This window comes from Falco cherrug, chromosome 4, assembly GCF_023634085.1.
Source record: "Falco cherrug isolate bFalChe1 chromosome 4, bFalChe1.pri, whole genome shotgun sequence".
NCBI lineage: Eukaryota > Metazoa > Chordata > Aves > Falconiformes > Falconidae > Falco > Falco cherrug.
This window is the reverse complement of record NC_073700.1, coordinates 58,350,293-58,372,947: the sequence shown is the minus strand read 5'-3', so window position 1 is coordinate 58,372,947 and position 22,655 is coordinate 58,350,293. Positions and strand designations below refer to the sequence as shown.

The following is a 22,655-nucleotide window of genomic DNA, read 5'->3' as shown; positions in this document are numbered from 1 at the left end:
TCGGTCACAGGGTGTGAAGAGATGAGGCATGGAGTAGGCTTCATGATCATGACATTGGCTCTTTGAAGGCATTTCTAGTCCATCGTAGAACAGAACCGAGCTACGTGCAGCAGGGTCCCCTGGGAACTTTGCGCCATTTTCTTCAGCCCATGTTGCATGACTTCCTTCATTGTACTCGCATCACCAAGCAATTCCCCAACTGTCTTGGGTAGTTCTTGCACAGGAGCCTGGCTTTGACTGTTCACAATACTATTTTGCTCAGCAGGTAAATGATCTCTGTATTAATTTTTTGATTTTCAGTTCTTGAATCGATTTATTTGAGGGGTGACTGTGAAGGCGTGGTAGGTTTTACAGAATTGTTTTAACAACTTGGATAATGTGGCAAAATACTGATGAATATGAAGTGGTGTCTTTGTGTGTGTCTTAAAGGTTATTGAGATTAGGTTTAATGTTAGGAATAGATATTTTGCTATAACCTTAGCCTACAGTTTTCACAAATTGAAACAGGCTGCACTTGCAAGTGAGGAATTCATGAAGATTTTTTCTGACATTGCAGTTGTTAGTTTGTTAATGTTTGTATTTGATGATCCATTGAACTTCTGTAGTGCTTGTTGTGAGGACCTCCAGGAGCTATCAGATAGTATCATGGCAGATCAAGTATGATGACAGTTTGTGAAATCTCATATTTGGTATATTGGTCGTAGGGTATGCCTTTGCAGAAGTAGGAAAAAGAACCCAGTCTCTTGGTTGTTATTTTCTGAGCCATCTACACACCAGACATCTTTTCATCTTGTATTCAATGACACAGGAGACTTTTTTTTTTCCCAGCTTAGAACAATAAAATACTTAAATTTTCTTGGCTTTGCTTATGGATATTCTTTTTTTTTTTTTTTTTTTTTTCCTTTCTTGTTAGTGTGTCCAGCTCCTACTAACTTCTTGTCATTGTTCTTTCATAAGATAAGTAATTGGAAATGGAGATTTCTATTCTTTGTTGTCATTTGAGTTGAGAGATGGTTTTCCAAGGCGGTTGGCTTGCTGAGAACAGGTAAGCTCTGCCTTTCTCAGGCCGGTGTTTTTTTTTTTTTCTCCTCCTCGGCCTAGCCGTCCCACAACAATGATGAAGGGCTAGCAGAGTCACGTATAACTAGGGAGAATACAGTTTCCTTATCCACCCCTAATAATCACTCCCTTACGTTGCTTTAAACTGATTTGTGGATTTAACTTTTTAAGAAATGCTATTATAGGTACACTGAAATGCTATGAAATGGTAAACCATTAAGTGACTAACAATTTCAGAGAAAGCTTTTCTCCTTTATATGTTTATTTTTATTACCAATTCATGCAATCTGCATGATTCATACAGTTTGGATAAATATGGATAAGCAAGATTTTACCTAGCAAGTACTGCGTGCTGGTAACTTGCATTGAATTCTGCATTTTTGTGTTTTTTACTTTTTTTGCTACATGGATGGTACTAGATGTTCCTATTTGTGCCATTCCTGGGTTAGTCAAAATAATTTTGGGCACTTGCTTCAAGAACTACATTTAGTAAGTTCATTTAGTAGCATTGGTGCTTTTGAAAGAAAGATAAAGTAGGAAAAAGCCTTTAAAATCTAGAATATTTATTACTTAGAGAAACATAGGCAGTGGGTGTATGGAGTGCATCAGGTGGTTATTTTCCCCAAACACCATAAATCTTAAGCTGGTTCTGGCAATGAAAAGCAGCAGTGCCGCCCTCCCTCCGCTACCAGCTGTTTGTTCTCTCCCTTGTGCTGACCCAGGCATTTGTGTAGCCATGTGGTGAACTGCATTGGGAAACTGATCTGGGTTAAAACTAACCTGGCAAAGAAACGTGTTTGTGATAGCATGAGGGAGGAGGCCAGAGCAAGCGGCCAGGCTGCGGAGAGGCAGAGCTACAGCTTTAGGTAGCACTGCCAGCTTAAAGTAGTGTCTGTGAAGCTATAGCCTTGGTCGTCTGAAATTTGAGGGTGTTTGATTTTTAGGCTGACTCCTATGAGCTCTTCAATATAAGTGTTCTTACAGGAGATTGTGAGAGATTTTGCAGCCTATAGTCATGTTATATATGGTGGTTGCTTGGTTGTTTAAAAAAAATAATGCTGTTGAAAGGCATGTAGACAGATGAGTTGTTCTCATCTAACTGATTCTTGCCCCAGATGTTGGCATTGACTAAAAAAGGGACTTTGGTTCTCACTTTGTTCCTCAGAATCATTCTTAATATTCAGAGTACCCTGAAATAGTAGTATAAATCAAATGTTTTATGTTAACAATAGTTTCTGATATTCTGAAACCGCCTTTCTGCATGTATATTAATATATACTTAATTAATTAATATATAGTCATTGTAATAAAATCACATTAGATCTTGCTTCTTTCAGAATATTCTTCCCTCTCACATTTTTGGAAGTATTTTTATTAAATCACACATGCACATGCACCAAATCCTATTGCCAGGCATTCCAATATAAATATAATTACTAATTTTCAATGCTGTATTTATCAACATTGTAATTGCTTTTCTTGAGGAAACTGCTGGAAACCCTGTCAAACTAGGATGTTTTCCCTTCAGACTTTTGGCTTTGGGCAGGGGGAGAAGAAGAGAGGCCTTTTTTTCTCTTCTGCTGTGTCATTACTGACAATAAATTCTTGCCAAAAGCAGTTTTAATTAGGCTTTCAGAGAAAATAAGCTTTAGGAAAATTTATCAATTTTTGTATTTTGCCTGCTATATTTTTATATTCCTTGCAGCATGTGCAATTGAATCACCAGTATGTCACAGTAAGATAAAAGGAATTTTTGGTAGTGAAGATGTGGTCCATAGTGTGCTATACGAGTGATACAGTTGCACATGCTCAGAGGAGTATAAAAATATAGCAGACAAAATAAATGAAAAAAAGATATATTTTCCTAAATTAAGGGTCCACAGCTGAAATGGAGAACAATTTTTATAATAAAATTTTATTTATTAGGGGATTGTTTCCCTTGTTCTGCACTGAACAAGCTTAACCTCTGTAGCAACATAATGTTGACTTAACTGTTCTATCCTTCAGAAGTTTGCTAGTCTTAATTAGGTTTCACCTGGCTGATAGGAACCACTTTTCAATTTATCAGAATGATTTCTACTAAGATCTTGTCCTCTAAAATGTTTATGGCCTCTGCCTCAGCTATGTTGTCATATGCAGCTCTTCCATGTGTGTCAATTTCCTCATGCAGATCCTGGAGGATGGAACCTTCCTGCAATGTTCTCCCACCTTGTTTGAAAATAATTTGCAAACAAATACCCTTTGAGTGCTCTTGTTTATTGTTGCTGACCTCTCTTAGGGCAATTTCACAAGGACACTCTTACGGAAAATGATCACTCACAGTTTAGAGATTACTTCTGTTTGTTTCTGAAGAATACTGTGAATTTCTTCTAGTCCTGCTGACTTGAATTTCCCTGATTATTTAGCCTAATTACAAAATCAGTTTTTAGTATTAGCTGCAATGAATCTGTTTTATGAAGGCTGAGATACAGAGGACAACATTTGATTCTGGTTTGTTATCCGTTTGTTCTTCTTTAACATTGTTATGTACTGACTTTTTTATTCCTACTTCTAAAATATTTCTGAAACTTTGTTTGCCTTTTATATTGCACAGTGGTAATAATGCATGCTGTGCTTTTATCTCTTCTGATTTTTATCCCTGACAGTTTATGCTCTTCCTTTATATTCATTAAAATGCCCTTGTTTCCATTCCTAATATGATTCTTTCTAGTTTTAGACCCTTATTACTGGCTGCTTTTGATGCAGCCCGTATTGTTCATACTACATTTCCTATCTCTCCCCTGCACTGGAATACTTTGCCATTGTGCGTATTCCAGTACAATAACTGCCAGTCCTCCTTTAAATGACATTCGCGAGAGCTTCTAGCAACAAGTTCAAAGAGTTTGTTGAAATTTGCTTTTCTTCTTTCAGTTAATTGAAGATAAAAATTTGTTCTCCTTTTTCTTACTGCTCTCATTTTTTCCCCTTCCTTGGCACAGTGAATGCGTCTCGTTACCACTTCCAGCCAAATCACTGTACACATTGAGATGTTTAAAATGGAGCCTGCCCTAATAGAGTGAAGTGTGAAGTAACTGCTCTTCTGGCATCCTCAACTTTGTGAAACAGTTGTCCTCAACATTTTCACAAACATGTTGGGCTGTTTGTTCTGTTACTTTGGTTTTCTATTAGACGTCTGGATGATGGCGGCCTCCTCTTATCCTCAAGATATGTGCTCTGAAAGCTTCTGTTAGTTGCTTCAACAAGTTTACCATCTCCCCCTCACTTGGTCTGTGAGTTTTTCTCTCCCAGCCTTTCCTGTTCCTTGTTCCCTTCCTCTGCTGTTTTTGTTTCTACTCCAACTTTTTTCCTTCTCCTCTGTTTCCACTCCCCCCTGCTTGTTATAAAAGTGAGTATAGTACTTTTTTTCTTACCTAGGCCCACTGAACTGCACGAGACTAGAACTTCAGTTAGAAATGGGCCAGATGCTTTTTTTTTTTCATTGTGAAGAAAGGCTTGGAAAATGGAATTTTGAAATAAAATAAAAAGACCTGTTAATTTCACCTTCCTTAAATTTCATCATTTATAAAGTGAGCTCATTCATGGCTGTGCTTGTGTTTTGTGTTGACTAGTGGCATGGTTGTAGCTAGCAAAAGTGTTTTGGCCCTTGAAGCACTCTTGTTTCTACACAGTGGCCTTGTCTGTGCTTATAAAATACCCAACAGGGAATGTTTGGAGTCAGTGGATGCTATCATCCCTGTTGTGAGATTATCGCAGCGGTTGCTTGTACAGTTTTGACCTGGGCCTGCCAGCACTCCCTCAAACAGTTCTCAAGTCTAGCCCAAGGATTTGCATGGGCCACGCACCATTCCCAGCACAGTTTACATGTGGCTGCTTTGTTTGGGAATTTGAGAATTAGATAGCATGGATGTAGGCTCTTCTGTGCTAGCCGGCCTCAAGGCCAACATCACCAACTATGTGCTTGTATAACTGTAACTGATGGTTGGGTTTGGGTTTTTTGATTGTTTTTTTGGGGTTGGTTTTTTTTGTTGTTGTTGTTTGTTTGTTTTTAAAGGAGGACTTCAATGAAATGGTTAAGAGTTCTCATCAGTTTTACTTTCAGCCTCCTGGGCAAACACTGTGCCACAGTTAATGTTCTCCAACCCATAGGGATGTAAGTTTAGGATGAACAGCTCACAGCAGAATTGCTCTAGAGGGAACAGAGGAGATGGGATGTGCAAGCCATAAGGCTCTGGGAAATTCTGGCTTTCAGTGCTACTTCAGTCTTCTTGACACACAATTTTTCCTGGTTCATGTTTTGCATAATTAACCTTTTATCAGGCATCCTGGTAGAGATTTTTACAAAGGCAAGTGCAAAAGAGATTCAGCCGGAATTCTGATTTATTTTTCTGTTTCTGTCTTCCAGAAACCCTTTAGGAGAGAACTGGGCCCAGAAATTGGGATGGGGGGGGAGGGGATAACTCAGGAAATAAATGATCCGTAAGCAAGATTATAGAAAGAAATTATTTTCCTAAGGTCTTTCATGTAGCTGTAAGGGTTGGCTCATGGCTGGCTATTTTGTTGCCTCTTCTTGTAATGCAACAGAAGAGTATTATTTTGTCCTAGGGTGTGCTGTGTACAGCTTGAAGATACAATAATTTTTATTTTCAGTGTTGGTAAAGAATAAATATGAAAACTTGGTAAACTGACTCACGTATTTTGTGTGTTCCACATGTGACCTTCTTGGATAAGGATACACTGGTAGAACAGAACAGAGAGTACTACTGATTATATACCGACTTTATGGACAAGCAGAAAATCTTGATCTCAAGGCTTGTTAACCAGACACTGTCAGTGGCGGTTTAAATTACTGATAACTTATTGCAAGTAAATACTGGTTTAAGAATATTTTCAGTTTAAGTTTTTGAATTAATGTGTCTTTTTTCATTTTACTTGCTTTACACTGTCTTGATAGGCAAAAAGAACCTGTTTTTAAATTGTTAGCGTGACCATGTTATTTTAAAGGCTTTTTTAGACCAATGACTGTTTCTTGTCTATGCTTACTTAACATGCTCACAGTTCAAGAAAGTGAAGTCATAACTGGCTTGGACATGTATGAACTTGTTGAGTTTAAGCTGGAGCTCTCAGCCATCCTGTATCTTCTAAGGTACACTGTTTTTCTTGTTTGATTAGAATTTTGGAAAATACTGTGATAGACATTTGTTAGCTGGCTTTTATCTGAAGACTATAAATATTGTTAGATCAAGTTAAGTTTTTCTGGGGGTTATAGTTTTTTTGGTTGGTTTTTTTTTCCCCTTTTCATCCCCCAGTATGTAGCCCAAACCAAAGGAATATACAGCTGCAGGGATGTGACCATGTCATGTGGTGTGGGAGCATATTCCATAACAGCTGTTAGTGATGGGCCTTGGGGACAGGGCAGAGACTGAATTCTAGCTCCTGTAGTCATGCCACCTGGGTTTCTTTCTCGGCAGTATTGTAATGGTCTCTGAATTGTTTTGTTTCAAAGCTTTTAAAGAATAATGATATTTATTTTACTACTATAAAGGAGCATACTAATGAATAGGAGGAAGTGTACTCAAATTCTGCTGAAGTCTTTATGCTTAGTCAGAAGAGAGAACTAGGTATCTCTGAAATGCAATTCAGAGGGACTAAGGTCTGAGCAGGATGTTCCTTAGAGCCACGTAATAGGAAATGCCAGACAAAGGGTTTTAGGTGTGATTTAGGCCATCGGAATATCACTTTTGTGCCCTGATCCCTGTTGTCTGTGCATGGTTTCTTCGGGGCATAAGTTATTTCTAATAGGGTCCCACCATCAGATTGCATCACTGTGTATAATTACACAGCTGTGTAAACAACGAATTGAACCTCAAAAATACTGGTAAACCGTTTTGGGAACTGGCTCTGTCTGACCTGCTTTAAGCAGGAGGTTGGGTCAGCTGACCTTTGAGGTCTTTATCATCCTGAGTTATTGTATGGTCCTGATCTATGAGCATCCCTTCTGATGGTCATGCCTATTGTTTATGTTGTACCCGTTGCTTTTATACAGTGAATTATGTGTAATAACCTTTATTTTGTAGAAGGTGTTTTCCTGTCTTATTTCTTGAAAGAAAATTGTTTACTAAATCTCTTTGTTTCATTGTCTGTGTTTCTTATTCCCTCTGTGATGTGATACCTGCTTTATCTATTAATCTGTGCGATTCCACATATACTAAATAAATTATTGCTTCCTTACTATGGGTTGTTCCCCGCCTCCCCCCAAAATGGTGTCATCTGGCATTCCAGATTTTCTTCAAGAGTATATTTAAAAGTTTATCTGCTAGAAAAGAGTAGGGCTATTTTAATTGATTTAAAGAAAATATGTCAGAATTTGTATTCTCATTGGATATCCATCATGCGCTGTTGAAAACAATTTTGTCCTGCCTGTACTAGCAGCTAACAATGCATGTCATTAGCAATGAGTCATTTTCTGATGGCCCATGAGTGTTTAGGTATTGCCTGTTTTCTCCCTCTTCTCTTCTTGCATCTTTTCAACTTGTAGTTTATTCATCTATACTGGGTTTTAGGTTTTTTTTTTAATTCATTTGCTCACCCCTTTATTTTCCTTTCTGGTAAGCGGTACTACATTATTTCACTTGCACAACAGTGTTTACTCACACCAGCGCTTAGTAGTAGTGTAAAACGGACACGGGTCACGAGACTCGTGTGCAGTGTTTCTGTGAGAAAGCACCACATGCCATGCTACTTCAACACCAGGTCAGATAGTACTGTTGGGAAGGTGAAGAAGTTGAGTAAGGAGAGGTAGTACGAGATTTGAAGACCTATATTTTTTATTTCAAGTATTTTTTTTCAGGAGTGCTTTTTAACCTGATACAGCCTATGCTTCTCCGTTGATACCACTTTTTGCATTGTGTTACTGGACAAGATCTGGTGACACTTTGTGAGCTCAAGCTACCTTGAGACATCAGTGCTGGTGCTCTGTGGGAAGGTATCAGCCATAGAGGCAAAAGGGTACGCTCCAGCTTGTTATTAAGGGTTTCTACCTCAAATTCACATTCATCAGTGAATTAAGTGTAATGGTAGGCTTTGCACTGAAATGGCCTGTTCTGCCATCTCTGTCAGGGATGCAGGGATGGTAACCTTTGGCTGAAGCATGGGAAGACATCAGGGAAGACCGACACCTTGAGCCTTTTCAGTAACAATTGCCAAAACTTGTCTGTCAAAGCTGTAAGCATAGACACAACTTGATGCTTTCTATGTAAAAGCTATTTCAGTTACCTAACTTATGTTACTGTTCAAATTTTATTTCTAATAGCATGCTTGCTAGACATGACATCTTAGATGTAATGGCTTTAAATCAAATTTATGATAGTATGTTAATGTGGGTATGTAGCTGATGCACTAAAATGTATTTCTTGGCTGTATGACATGCAGCCGATCTACCTTGGGTTCCAGATATGATCTGGTTCATGCTTACAGGAAGAGACAGTGTAGGGAAGAGGAAAAAATAACAGTATGGAACCTTTATTTTTTAGTTTGGTTTTCTTTTTACTTTTAGAAATTGAGTCTATCTCCATAGGCTGCCTTTGTAGAGGTTAGAAACGAAGAACTTCCAAAACCCTTCACATGCAATAAAAAAAGGAGTAGTCTGACTTCTATTTAATCTATGCTTTGGCATGAAAAGTGGAATTCACAGAGAAACTGTATTCACAGAAGAGCGTGGTTGAAGTTGCTATGTAGCATGGAAGCATGAAAGGGTGCTAGAAGGTAAATTGCCTTTACATCTCAGTAGAATTGCCGGGCTAAGGAAAAATATCTGAGTTTCCTTTTCTGCTTCTTGTCCTTTTGGAGCTAGATACTTCAGGCTTAATCTCAAGTTGTTACGATTCTGTTATAGTATTATTACAAACCCATTGAAGATCATGACAATAGCAGATCAGCAAAGTTAAGAAGAAACACATGTTCAAAAAAGGCACATTTTTGTGCTTCTTAATACACTCATCATTGTACGTTTTAAAGTCAATGAAGTACCAAATCAAATGTATGACCTAGCTATAGTAACGAAGTAATACTTCAGTTGTGGAGCCCCTGTCTCTTATTTGTTTATGTATTGCACCTGAAATTTAGATGGGACTGTTCAGGAAGGGTGATGTATCTATGTCTGAATTTCTCTTGGTTGCTGTGGAGTAACATTGTTCAGAAGTTAGAAATTGCAACTATTGTAAACAGTTTAGGCATGCTTTGCTAAACGTGCCTTGATTAACTCAGGAAAACTTGTTATCCTTGAGTTAATCAGTTTGAGTTTGGAACAAAACAGTCCACCATATGCATAGACATAAGTTTTTATCTTAATCATTAAATCCATCGCTTCTGTTGCTTACAGGAAAAAAAAGTCTGCCTTAGGAGAGATGACTGATCCCATTTTTTCCCATGTACATTTTCTTGGCAGAAACGTTGGCTTAAACAGTTTCTGCCTTGCCATCATGGTGACACATGTTTGTGGAGACGTGTGAATTGGGGCAGGGAATCGATGCAGACAAAATTGCTTTGCCTTCTTTCAGCGTCCGGCCCCACTGCTGCTTGCTGGGTTACCCTGTAGCAGGATCAGTCCACTCGTTTGGGTCACAACAGGATCCAAGATACAGCTGAATGGGCACAGTTCAGAGGCTGGGAAGAAGAGACCTGGGGTGTGATCAGCTTCAGTTAGAATTGCTGCCGAACGTGAAACACTACCACTCAGGTTCCTTCAGCTCCTCGTATAATCCTACTGAAGGCAACTTCTGGGCACTCTGTGTGGCAAAGTAGTAATTAGTCAACATGACCGGTGTTGGACCATGTCTGACTGTGCTGTAGTAAGATTACAGTTTTGTCCTTACTAAGATTTTTATGACAGTTAATCTGCTTTTACAGTAAAAGAACTAAATCTCACATCTTTCATATGAGGGAAAATGCAGCTCCATGTTCCAAGCTCTGGGGAAGAACGAGGCCAGCTAATATGACTTCATACCTGTTAGCTTGCATCTTGGGTCACGTGAACAGTAGGGAAAAGTACTGAGAGTAATTTATTATTGTTATTTTAACCAGCTATTATTAAATCGCAATGTGTCTTGTTTGTGCTAACATACTTAAATGGGTCAGGTGACCCATTACCTGGTATGTTAAAACATGCATTTTTTTTTCTGGTGGAGTGTAACGTGTTTGAAAATATCTACAGGTTTAAGGTACAGCAGCACGAACAACTTTGTGAATTTTTGATGCATTGGTGATGCTGCAGAGGTGATCATCTCAGAAGGGACCGCACCAGTGTTGTAGTGGAACCTTATATAAATAGGCAGTTATGGGATAGCTGACATAGAGTAAAATTGGTGCTCTAGCCTTGCTTGACCTGCTATGTATAAACACAGAAACTCATTTTATTTAATGCAATTTGGAAAATACGCAGCTTCTGTCTACTGTTGTGTATCCTCTTTGGTTTAAGAGGAGCTTAGTTTAGTTAATCTCAGAATGCCTGGTTAGAAAAATGTTTAAACTCTATGGAGATGTGTATCCAAGAGGGGGGTTGTCCTGATGAAACTTAAAGGGCTACGAATGCTAAACGGAACAGGCAAACTGATGAGTGTCTCAGTTGTGGTTTCTCAAGTCACCACTTGTTGGTGGGACAAAAATAACCAATCCTTACTGGAAAATAAAATACTGACATTTGCCACCTTCGCTGAAGTTTAGACTAACATATTTAACCTTCTCATTGCAGCAGACTGAGTGTGCTAATACATGTGGTTACCAGAGATGTGCTGATAAGCTGTAGCTTGATAGCTCCTTGTAACTAAATATATTTATGTGTCCGTACCTGTACTAACATGGCACGGTGGCTCTTATACAATAGTTACTTGTTTCAGAGTAAACACCTGCAGATTTTTTTATGTGAGTGCTTTCTTTTTAAAATTTTATCTTAATCTCTGGAGAATTGGTTTGATAAAAACCTTCCTGTAGGCCAGGCACCTAGAGCCTGTTTCAGTTGAAAAGGCAGCGTCGGTCCACTCTCTGTGCAGGGGTAGGTCCCGCTGTGTGTGAGGTTTGGGGGTGGTTTTGATCCATCTTAAGAGGTGAAATGGTCTTTTTGAGGTCCTGAGTGCATGTATTGAGAATTTCTCTAACCAGCACTGATAAGGCAATAACTGAACTTACTTGCTTGTCCACGGCACAGGTGCTTTATGTTAAGTATGTCCAGTTGTAGCTTGGTGTAACAGAAGAGAATTTAATTAAAAAAATAATTCAGATGAGTGAGAAAATAGGGGTAATGCATGGCCTTATTATTGTTTGGCAGATACCTCAGGTTATTGTTGTCAACGTGTCAACCTGTGTCTTGCAGATGTCTGATACTTAAACAAATTTTAAGAAAACTTACAAAAGATTGACCGAAGGGAAGCATTACACAACAGCCATCTCAGGGTTTTATGCAAAGTCGAACAAAGGTAGTTGCATTACTACTTCAGTTGCCAGACCGATTGGTTTGTGAGTATCTATCGATAGGAGTGAAGTGATAGTTGCGCAATGTTTTCTGGATTTGTTTTTCTCCCTGTAGCAAATAGAAAATTGGCCAAGGACCTTTTGAAGGATTAGGAAAGAGGCGTTTGTAGATGGACATTTGTCAGACTTGCTTTCCTAGCTTGTCCGTTCCAGACTGGTTTTGGAGAAGTGTAGAGCAGCCTGAAAACTGTTAAAAAAGGCTTGGGGGGGGGTGGGGGGGGTGGAGGGGAGGGGGAAGCCAGTCCCCGAAGTCACACCTTAATCTTTACGGCTGGAATCCTCTTTTTCCCAGAGCAGCCCCCACCATCCGAGGAGGGGCCGGCCAGGGAAGCGGCATCTATGGAAACGTTTTGTAACTTTTCCGTCGCGCTGCTTTGTTGAACGGGCAAGTGCAGGCGTTGGGGGAAGGGCGGAGGGGGAAGGGAACGGGGGGCGCTGCCGCCCGCCCGCGCTGGGGAAGGTGCTTCTAGGACAGGGGCTTGCGGGGGGACAGCCCGGGCGCTGCCGGGGCCGCCTCCCGGGCTCGGCCGCCTCCGCGGGGCCGGGGCGTGCGGCGGCCCCCGGCCCCCCTGGGCGCCAGCGCCGCGCCGTGCCCGCCGCCGGGGGTGCGGGGCGGGGGCGGGCGCTGGGAGCCTCCGGCGGGGGCGCTGCGCCTCCGGCCGCCGCCGTTGTGCCTCGCTAGCGCAGGCGGCGCGGCGGCCCCGGCTCCTGCCGCAGGACTCCGGTCCGCACATTGGCGGCGCCCGGCTGCGTCGGATCTACTTTCTCTCGCTCGGCTTTTTTTTTTTTTTTTTTTCCTCTTTTTTTTTCTTTCCTCCCCTTTCCCCTCCCCTCCCCTTCCCCTCCGCTCCCCTCCCCCCCTCCGCCCTCCTCCGCCGGCGGCTCCAGGCTGGTTCGGGGAGGATCCCGGAGCCGAAGTTCCGAGGCGATCGGGGCCGTGGCGAATCGCTCCCCCGGCGGCGCCGCCATGGGGGCCCTGTAGCGCCGCCCGCGCCGCGCCCGCCCGGCCGCGCCGAGGCCCCGGGGCAGTGCCGGGGAGCGCTCCCACCGAGCGGCGGGGCTCCGGCGTAACATGGCTGATCGCGGGCAGTGCTGAGCGCTCGGTGGCTCCGCACGGCGCTGGGCTCGGGCCGTGACATGTAAATAACTTCTCTTTCCTCCGGATCGTACGGGCGGGCACCGATGCCAGCCCCTCCATTTTCCAGAGGGGATTTGTGAGAGGTTCCGCGGGGCTGGGCTATGTCGCGCAAAACCAATTCGCCGGGGGTGAGTACGGTTAACTTCTTTGTATTAAAGGGCAAACTGTGACAGCGGGCACGGAGCGGGCCGCGGGGTGACTCCCGGGGACACACACACACACGCACCGGGGGGCAGCGCTGCGGGGACCTGCCGCCGGGACCCGGCCGAGAAACTTGCCGGGGGGACCCGGGCGCCGCTGCCGCTTGGGGACCTTGCGGCGTTGGGTCACAAAAACCCCCAAACCCCGCACCCCAAATCAGACCTGGGTACGGGGGTTCAAGTAACACACTCCCTAGGTAATCCTCGACCATTTAAAAAAAAAAACAAACAACAAAAAAAGGGAAAAATAAAAAAAAAAAAGGAGGGGGTGGGGTGGGAGAAACAAGAAACACAAAAGCCCAGCTCGGGTCTGCCCTGGGCTCGGCAGGCAGTCATCTGGGCATGCCTTCCCCCTGCACACCTATGGCACACACGTGTGCCTGCACGCACACACACATATTCTTTTATAATTATGACTTTATATGGTTAGCTATAGCGCAACTCTTTTTTTTTTTTTTTTTTCTCCTTTTTTTTTTTTTTAGCACTTTCATTTCCTGGTGTGAATTCTGGACTGATGGAAAAATGAGATACGATTAATTTTTCTGAAATATTTTGAAGTCCTCTGTACACACGGGTTTTGAAAAGAGTGCCATTTTAATTTTGCAAGATTTCAAAGCTTACCTGTTTAGTATTAATTTTAGATGATCCAGCTGCCTTTCTCTGTAGTTCTAAATTCAAAGAAAGAAAATCTTTTAAAAAAACTTACTATATTTCTAGCGCATAATGGATATCCAGACCATCATATATGATGATTTTTGTATGAGCAGTGAGCAAATAGGTTGTAAGTCAAAGTAAGTGTTATGTAACTGGCTGGCTTTAGCAAACTTGATACCAACTGTAAAGGAAAAAAAAAAGTCTTATTTTGGTTTTGCTTTTTGATATCGACAAAATGAGAGGCTGACTCTCCTTTTTTTCAACGGGATTACTTTGTAGCAGGTTGATTTTTAAAAAACAACAAACAAAACCCTCAAGCAACCTACACTTTAAAAATATAACCCAGTTAATCTGTACAGTGTTTTGTCTTTTTCTTAAAAACCTGTTTCAGCCATGTACCTAATCCTGGACACTAAATACTAGATACCCACCAGTGAATCATTAGTTAATGCTGTAACTCTATTCATTACATAATTGAAGAGCATTCCTCAGCTAGTATAGTTTTATTATTAAACTCACCATTTTCTAGCGTAGTGTTATTTGGCATAGTTAGAGTTCCTGAAAGAACTGAGGATCAGTGTGAAAATAATTTGCCTTTTTTGCATCTGAAGAAATAAAGTAGTAGTGGGTTATTACTCCTGTTGCAAAACTGAAACAAATAGGCAGACATTTAAAGATTCTCAGCAACTGTGTAAGATACTGTGTATTGAAAGAAACAGTTACTGAGCTGGAGTTTACATGTAGAGGTCTTTGTGGCATTTTTTTGTACATTATGGTGATGTTAGTATGTTGTGTTTGATGTTCCTGCACAATAAAATACGCTCGCTGTGGAAAAAAAATGCAGCTCCCAGACTGTTTAGTGCGAATATTTTAACCATCTACTTGTGAGACAAACGGAGGCAGGAGACAAGATATACTTCTCAGTGCTGATGTGATCAGCTGCATCTATGCTAGCCATTCATTAATTTCACTAGTGATTACATTTATTTTTACAGTATTTGATGTATGCTTCCTTTACTACTGTATTGTAAATGTCCTTTCTTTTGATAATATACTTGGAGCTTGAGTATATGTAGTTTTTAATTGTGTACCTCACTTGCAGGTTGTCTTTGTAAACTGTTTTGTGACTCTACTCTTCTTACATTGTATCTACTCTGTGCAAAGTAATACATAATATTGTCGACATTAAGTCTACGTGCTTTTAGGGCAAAATACTCTGTTCTATTTCTTGTAGGAATTGTTACTGAGTTTTGGTATTACTATTTTATAGACAGCATACTCGGTTGACTTAGATCCTTTTTTCTTTGTTTCTCCCCCACTTCTTCTTTTCTTCTGTATTATTAATTCCCAAACAGAAACTTCTGCCAAGTTTTGGCAAAATGTCTTTGAGAGGTTTTCTGGGGGGAAGGCAGGGGGTGGCATTATTGTCATTTACATAATATGCCAGTAGAAAGTAGTTGCATCATGTATACTTTCTTAATGTGACTGTTCATTGGACTTGCCTGAAAATGATCTCTTAAAGGTAAACGGCTGAGCAAAAATGAAAAGCAGCCATGTATTGATTTCTGCTTTTGTTTCAGGCTAAAAGGACAATTCAGCATGTGCTTTACAGGGTATTTCCAGCCTGAAATTTAGTCAGCTATTTAAAAGAATAATGGTAAAAGTGTTCTGTTATTGTCACTGCTCTCAAATCTTACGGCTTTGCAGTTCTCTTTTCCTGCTCTAAATGTGTGGATGGAAGAGTCTGAGTATGGAGTAGTATATACTTTGTAAACCATTTGGTATAAAACGTGCAGAAGGGAAGAAGGGAAACTGGCTCTGGAGTGTTGTCAAAAGCATACTCTAAAGGAGCTGAAAGATACTTTTTTTTTTTTTTTTTAATTCGGGCTGTTCAAGTTTTGGTAATTACTAAGGCTTCTGGAAACTAGGTAGGGTGTTTTCAGAAAGAAGTATTAAAAACCAGTTTGACAGTGGTCCTTTAGCTAGTCTTTTATAATTCTGTCTTTCCTCTGTGAAATCCTTTTGGCGTGTTGTGGTTCTCTGGCAGTATCCCAGCGTGTGATATCACCGATATCAGATGTCTTCTTGCGATTCGTGGCATTTGCTGTGCCGCAGCGGTGCTCTCTGGGACGGCTTAGGTGAACCAGGAAATGTCACAGAAATTCGGTAGGGAAACCAGCATGATAAACAGTCACGTAGTATTGGGAATAGGTGAGCGCCTTCTGTTAAAGAGTGTTCAGATCTTTGTGTTTAGGGATCTGATGTGGAATATATTCAGCCAACAGATGTGTCTTTGACCGAGTCGTCTTTACAGATTTTTTCTGAACATCTTAGATATAGACGCATATCAAAATGAGTGGCAAAACATCACAGTTAAGCTTTTTCCTTTGGAAATAGCTTTGATTTAAAAAATGGATCGTAGTCATATGTGCCCTTGTTAGGATTTATTTTCATCTCAAAGTTGAGGTCCAGTTCCAGGCGTAAGTATAGATGATATTGCACATATGGAGGAAATTTGACTCCTCCATAAGATCTGATGAAAGTTAGTCATAGTGCATTGCATTTCTGTCTGTCTCTTCGGTGAAGTCTCCCTCTTGTCTGTATTCACTGTTGAAATTTTACACAGTAAGCGTGGTTTGTGCTGACGGTGCTTTTGTAATATAGCTAGAAAATAAAAGATTTCACATTGGTTGCTTTGACCCATGCTTTCAACCTAGTTACCAAGCATTGAAAGGTAAATACTTGAGTAATTTACTTAACTAGACAGTTGTAGAAGGTGAAGGCATGGAAGACAAGTCTGCTTGTGCATTTATTTGTTTGTTTAGCCAGGACTTGCAATTCTTGGGTATAATTCTGTTTCAGGGGTAAATTCTTTGTTTTACAGGGAACTCAATATTCCTTCTAACCACAAACACTTCCCTGTTGTTAATCCAGATATCCCTTTCTCTTTCTTCCTTTTTTTTTTTTTTTTTAATTCCCCCTTTCTTTTTTATTCTTATTTTTAATTTTCATGCCCCAGTGCTGTAAAAAGAGACCGTAGATTGCTTTTGTAAGACTCTCTTCAGGAAAACGTGCATGTGAGACCAGGTTATTATTGCCTGGTTTGTAGTTAGGCTTCTGCCCTAACCAGCTTATGATCAAAATTAGACTCTTGCCCCCTGTTAGTGTCTAACATCAGATGCCACAGAGAAAAATGTGACCACCTCTGAAATGGGCAGTTACGGAATAATCATTCCATGGGGGATCTGCTTGAGATGGGATTAGGCCAGGAGGAGAATGTGCTGTGTTATTTCCAGAATTCAAAAATCCTCAAGCGAAATTCTTATTTATGCTTACAGTTCTGCAGAAGTCTATCTTCTTTGAATCAAAATTACTTGTGAGGATACTGAGTTTGATGGGATTTGAAGGCTTTTTTGGAACAGGGTGAAAGGATATGACGTAACTGGCAGAACAAAGAGAATGGGGCAGGGGGAAGGGGTGTGGTGGATGTGACTGTACAAGGACAGCATAGCTGGAGCAGGGAGAAGAAGGAGGACTAAGGTTCGAGCTTTATTTTAGTCACCTTGCACTTCTGTTTGAGTTGGGCGATGTTGGCAGTACAGTTTTGTGGCACCATTGACAATGAGTTTGGTGTGCAAGAAGATGCTTATGGTGGTTAAGGAGAGTGATGAGGGAGTGAGTCTAGAATACTTTCTAATCTTCTCAAAGGCTGCTTGATCGGGGCCAAAGAATAAATGGTGTGCTAGGTGTTGTCACTGCCATGTCAGCTTTGCCTTGCCTTGTGTACAAAGGGTTTAGTCGCAGTCATTCATTGTATGTTCAGAACTATCATAAAATGGAGGTCTAGGTTGAACAGTGAGTACTGTTTTAACCTTTGACAGACTTTTCTCGTTGAAAAGTGTCACTTTGGCTTTACAGTATTTTAGTAGAAAGCTAATTGCACATAGGACTAGGTACAAATGCAAGGTAGAGGGCTTTTGGAAGGATCATGGGTTTGCAGTGATCAGAAGAGGAATTCAGAGTTGCAGGAACGTAATCTTTCAGACAGATGGGAGATTGAGGATGAAAAGCATGGGCTTCAGTCTTTTTCTTTCCCCTTAATCCATCTTGGTGCAGTAGCTTGCCTGTGAGCAGTCTGTCTTTTCTTGTGTATTTAACCATCTTTTCCCTTCCATTTGTCCCATGTCATCTTCTGTTCTCACCTTGTTAAAGGAAGCAGAGATTTTTAACTGAAGAAAAATAAAACAGTTTAACGAATGATGTAAAGACAGTGTTACACAGCTCCAGAACTAGCAACTACTATAATTTGCAGTATACTTCTTGGGAGGGTGATGGTGAGGAAGCCTGGAAGATTTCCGAGGTGGTTTGTGTGGATCAGGCAGGGTGCAGTCTTGCGCGAACACATTCCCGGAACAGGGCTAGGGAGGGGAGCCTGGCCTGTATATGTTGTTTAGTTTATGTATTAGTGTACAAAATATAAAATAATTAAATACGTACACCACCCCCCCGTATACTTGTCTTCAGGTAGTAAAATCCACCTAGAATGGTGTAAAATGTTTAGCTATGAGGAGTTTATAAGTTAATCATTTTTTTTCTTCCATGTTACAGAAATGCACATAGCTATTGCATCTGCCTTGGTGGCTGTGGCTTGGTTACTGAGATGGTTATGTCACTCTTCCATAGAAAGTTTTGGAATCCTAGAGCTGAATCGGTGAATAGCTACTATTTTAGGCAGTTCTATTGCCTCCCTTGGGGATGTTTTGAAATTCGTTGACTTCTGTTTAGTATGTTACCGGAAAGTCAGGGTTTCTGAACTGTGGTGTATAGCCAGAAACTGCTATTGCCGGTTGTGACATCTGCTGCGTTCGCCCCTGTTGGTGAAGATTGCTTGCTGCTGTTTTCTCTGGTGAGAGCTGGCAGAAATGAAGGTTAGGGGGAGGTGGTTCTCTTGATCGTTGGTAGTCCTACGTACAGTTCATATGTAAACAATCCTATATTCTATTTATATATTTATTTCTTTCCTTACGGCTGCCTAATCTTCGACATCTGCTGCTGACAGCTTCACCAGTACTACAGAGGAGTTTTCATTATTGGTGCTTCTGGACCTCCAGATAAAGAGCTGTCAGTGAATAAGTACTGTATGGATTAATTTAATTATTAATCAGGATGATGGGGTATTCTCTAAGGTACACAATTCTGTTTCAAAGACAACTGAAGTCAATAGAAAGTTTTCCGTTGAAATAAAATAGTCATGAGAGTAAACACTCATCAGTATAAGTAAGAATTTGATAGTCCAGTCTGTTCGGTATCTGCTTTTTTGAGTAGTGCTAACTGATTGCTGCTCTGCATGATGAAGTGTGGGGAACAGGATGCATTAGAAAAAATAAAGCAGGCATTGCAGAATAGTTTTTCATTCTTCAAATTTCAAGAAAATGTGAGATTAGTTTTCTGTCAACTGAGATTCTGTGAAACAGTGCTGAGCTGAAATCATAACAATTATAAATTGCATAAACTTGTCCTTGATTTCTGTATTATTCTTTTACTGGCCAATTAGTCATGTTTTACTCCCACTGCTTTCAGATACTGACAAGAATCACAGTTCCCTTGTTTGTAGAGAAGAAAAAACAAACCAAAAAACAAAAAAGAAAAGGACATGTCTAGGCCACTGGGTGAGAACTGGGCTTATTTGCTTGTGCTCTTCTTGAGCTAGATGTGTATTTCATGCCTCTGAGACCCAGCCTACTGTCTGATACACAGTTTCATCAAACACACAGCAGCATCCTAAGTACTGATACTATGTGTTAAATGTTATCAGAGCAGTGTAGGGCTGAATACTTTTGAATGTAGGACTCCACATCCAGTCCTTGTATTTTTCACCATCTCCTGTGCAAGAATTTTCAGGCTAGGAAGCAGATAAAGAAGAGCTACTTTGTGGGTTCTCCTGGTGCATAACATACATTTGTAGTTGAAGAGCAGGAGGCTTTTTCTGGGGAAGGCTGTCTTGAAGATCTTCTTTGTAATAGAAAAGTCAATGATGGTTGTGGTCTCTTCAGCAAGTTGTAAGGATGATTTTTTTCTGACTGTTGTGTAGCATCCTCTGGGCATTGAATTATTTGTGAGAAATTTGAAAGATGTGCTGTAGTGGTATAGTTAGGGGCAGAGAAGCGGTGGTGGTGGTATGTCACTTAAAGGCTGTAAGAGAAGCAAGAATGGAGGGGAGTGGCTGCATCTTACATAAAACTGTTGTAACTGAGTAATACAGTCAAGCTTTTGGGCACACATAGGGAGACACGTGCTGTTTTTTTACAGCGTGCAGCTGCCCCACAAGCATTTCATGTCAGTACAGAAAGCACCTTCAACATCTGGAGTCCAAAATCAGTCTGCAGAATCTTTTCAGTCATTGCAACCTGTAATGAAAGACGATGTATCTTGAAATAATCTGTGCTGGAATCTCTCCTCCGCTTCATCCAACAGCCTCCTAAGCCTGCTAAACCTATCAGAAGCAAACTTTCTGCAGATGATCCTATACCCAGATTGTGTTTGAGCAGCAAAAGTGAAATTTGCTGACAGAGCTCCATGGCCACCCTGGTATATGCGTTCCAAGGAGTCATCCAGATCATAGCATTCTGCATAATATACTTTGTCTTTCACCGTGTTACCTCATGAACATTCACCACATCCTCACGGAAAGTGGATGGATGAAATTAAGCAACTTTTAGGTCTGTGGATGAACTCGCCCACAGTCGGTATATACTAACTGTTTCTTATAAAACTTATGTCCTTAACTCTTTGTTTGTGGCTTCCAAGGATGCATGCCAAATTTAATCAGAAGGATGAGCCTGGGTGCTGAAAATCAGGATTTGTGGGCTGGGTAAAGTCATGAGTGCAACAAATAGACAAATGAAAAAATACAATCATACTCTAATATCTTTCCTGCACCTCTGCCCTAAAGCTCACCTCTTTGTTTTCCACAGATAATAAATTGCCTCTTATTCCATCTCTTATCCCCAGGAGACAACCATCTTATGAGCTTTCCCTCAGCTTTCTCTACAAGCGATGTCTACCAGTCTTCTCAGATAGGTTCACAGCTTTAACTTTGAAGGTTAGAGAATCTGCGTAACATTCAAATAAGAGCTTTTGTGTCCAGGAGCTTGTTTGTTACCTAACTATATTACTTGATCCAGGGTTGGGGGGCAAAATAAACTCCCACAAGTCTCTCCCTGTAGTCGTTTAATGGACTACAAAAAGCAAAATATTATAAATTCCCTATAAAAGGTAAGGTTTATCTCAAATTAGAAGATAGCAACAGAGTGTCAGCTGATGACTTTCTTCAGTGACATAACACATGATGCTTGGGCTATTTCTAAGGCTTCGTAAGGAATTTGGTGACTTGGGAGAATCCATTGAGCTGTCAGAAGGGCTTAGTGTTGCTTAAATATAAGAAAAGTAGGTGGTTTTTGACTGTGAAAGCATCTTGTTGAAAAGCGTGATTGTATGGCATGAAGCTTGCTGTCCTTGAAGTTATTTTTTTACTGTGGTGGATAATGACTGCCTGACTATATCAGCGCAGTATGGATGAAGATCCTAATAAGCCGTCCACTGAATGGGAAGGTATATAGGATGCTCAGACATTTTTTTTTTTTTTTGCTTTCCTCCCCTCTGCCTCCCACCATACAGAACTGATTCTCTGTAAGACTGCATGAGAGTCTCTGGTCAGAAATCAGGAACAAGTCTAAGACTGCATGAGAGTCTCTGGTCAGAAATCAGGAACAAGTCTTTTAGAGGTATGAAACTTTGAGTAAACTACTGAAGGCTACATAATTGTGTGTTCATTATTTGCAGTTCAGGATGTCAAATACCAGGCTGGAAATGGAGGTTGGTGTTGTCAAAAGATTGGTCTTTACGTGTCACAGTAATTTGGGCAATATTGTGAGCTTTGTTTTCCTAGCTTTTGGTTCAGAGTCTGTTTGTAAGGTAATGTGAAGAAGTGTTCTGTTTCACAACAGCACTTACGCTGGGTCAGATCAGAGATCTGGGTGTCCCATCGTCATGGGAAGGAAAATAAAAAGAGAATAATTTTAAAAAGTAAATATAAATAAAAGTAAAAATAAAAAGTAAAAAGAGAATAATTTTTAAAAATAAAAAGTAATGATACTTCCCTGGACCACTAGTTGTGGAAGGTTGGGAAAGAATTGAGGGATCTGTGGAGTCAAGATCTGTTAAGCGTTGGGTATATCCTTTGAATGTGTCCAGCCTCTCCTCAATCACACAAACATTCAACATGCTGAGCATGGAGTACCACAGCTAAACCGCATATTCTGAGAACAGCTCCCTTTTACTTGGGATTTTCTTGAACCTTCTCCCTATTAGCATAAGTGCCGTGTAGTATGTGTTGGAAGAGACAGTAAACGCTAATTTTGTGATCACCTTTTCAGTGTGAATTGTGATTATAATTATCAAGAAACATGAAGATGAATGTGTGGGAAAACCAGACTGTATACTTTTCAGAGGTGCACAAATATCAAAGACCTAGTTGAGAGCACCAGGTTACATCAGTGAAATTTTATTTAAACTGAAGGAAGTGTGTGTGTGTGTAATGGGAATGCTTTTTGAAAGCATTAGGAGGCAAATGGGCTCCAAAAGCAGAATGTCTGGACTGTTGGCAAGTTTTCTTGTGGTTCTTGGGGCAGTACATTTTTTTGACTTTTTGCGGCCTTAATGAATCATGGGATCTTGTTTTTTGATGTGAAACGTCTGTATTACATAGCTTAGGTTTTGATTAATTCTATTAGTTCAGTAATACTTATATATGGATGATGAACCTGTTCTGTATAAAGACCGCAAATAGTTTTGATTATTCTGCATATTATGTTTCCTGATAGAACTGGTTATCCATGACTTAAGGTTTCACACTTGATCATGCTGGTGTCTGTGGATCTACAGATCTTTAACACCCCCAGTGTATTAATACTGTTATCAACTAAAGCTGCTGCAGCTTTAGTTATTTTTCCTTCTTCAAGGGTGCTGTAGTGGCCAGTTTGAGTTTAGCCACCAAACGCCATGGTGGCTGTATGGTAACTGCA

At 40.6% G+C, this 22,655-nt stretch overlaps 1 protein-coding gene across 13 annotated transcripts in view; it reads left to right on the top strand.

Annotated features, from left to right (window-relative positions):
* KMT2C (lysine methyltransferase 2C) overlaps positions 1–22,655 on the top strand; it is a 198,644-nt gene that overhangs the window by 5,882 nt on the left and 170,107 nt on the right. Inside the window, exon 1 of one of the 13 annotated variants that reach the window (XM_055708902.1) lies at positions 12,455–12,846. The exons of the other annotated variants lie outside the window; for them this stretch is intronic. The gene's annotated coding sequence lies outside the window, so the exon portion shown is untranslated. Of the gene's footprint in view, positions 1–12,454; positions 12,847–22,655 lie in introns of those variants that run through there. 13 annotated transcript variants of the gene reach the window in all.